Below are 1,128 nucleotides of genomic sequence, written 5' to 3' on the forward strand. Positions count from 1 at the left end.
ATAATAATAATAATAATCATGTAAGAGTTTTACGGCACTTGCAACACAATAAGCCATATATAAATGCCGATGATTTGAGGTGTTATAAGAGTAACAAACAAAAACAAAACGGAGGATAGAAGGACGATAGATGTTTGATAGGAAAGAAGGGGAAATCTGCTCAAACTCGGAATGGTTCGATTAAAGAGAGAAGTTATTGGAAAGGGACATTGACAAGTAGGCATTTTTACACCCCGTCCACTCTCATTGACTCAATTGAGATATTTAAAAGACGGACTTAGACCCTGCCAGTCAGTTCCAACTTGGGCTGATACAACTTCCCAGTAGAAAGATCAAGATACTCGATAACACTCCCCTCCCCTCACGGAAATCGAACTCGGGTCTTCTGAGAGGACGGCAAAGCGCTTACCCGCTACACCACAGAAGCCTGACTGAAAGGAACTTTTAGAAGTCGGAGATTACTAAAAAGAGTTTTTTTCGTTTTTAGTAAATGTCTTATTGCATTTATTGCAACACAATTAGGTGCCGAAGATTAGAGGCGTTACAAGAGAGGAACAAACACAAAAAAGAAGAAGGAGCGGAGATAAGGACAACAGACATTTGGCAAAGGAAAGAAGAAGTAAGCCACACGAGAACACCCACCAATGCTCAAAGGGAGGAAGAGTGTCTTACCTTGAGATGCCCATTGTCGGACTGCAGCGGGGTCCGAACCTCAGACCCATCTCTATCTTTTCCGGCCGGCGGCATTCCGCCTGTCACAGTAAGTCACACGCAGTGGTAGGTTGGCTGGTGAGGGCGGTTCGATTCCCCTGAAGTAGCAGGCTGACGTTCGCTACAGGTGGGGGGAGATGAAGCGGTGGGTTTACTTGCGAATAAAGTGGTGAGAACGGTTTGGCTTCGACGTTTTACGTCCTTTTTTCCCCCTTTTTTTTGGGTTGTTGTTCCCCTTTGGGTGGCGGTGGAGGCAGCGACTATTCTTTTTGTGCTTATACAGGCAAGAACAGGGAGTCACTCAGTCACGCTGTGGAGTTTTCTGGGGACAAAAAGAAAAACAATTTTCAAGTCCAGTCGTTTCCGCCTGTTTGCTTTTTTTGCTTTTATTTTATTTTATTTTTTATTTACTATCTT

General features: G+C 43.8%; 1 protein-coding gene across 1 annotated transcript in view; it reads right to left on the minus strand.

Moving 5' to 3' along the window:
- Positions 1-1,128, minus strand: part of LOC101851300 (monocarboxylate transporter 10) — a gene marked incomplete in the record, with an annotated part of 80,446 nt that overhangs the window by 34,895 nt on the left and 44,423 nt on the right.

This window comes from Aplysia californica, unplaced genomic scaffold (genome assembly GCF_000002075.1).
Source record: "Aplysia californica isolate F4 #8 unplaced genomic scaffold, AplCal3.0 scaffold00777, whole genome shotgun sequence".
NCBI classification, from domain to species: domain Eukaryota; kingdom Metazoa; phylum Mollusca; class Gastropoda; order Aplysiida; family Aplysiidae; genus Aplysia; species Aplysia californica.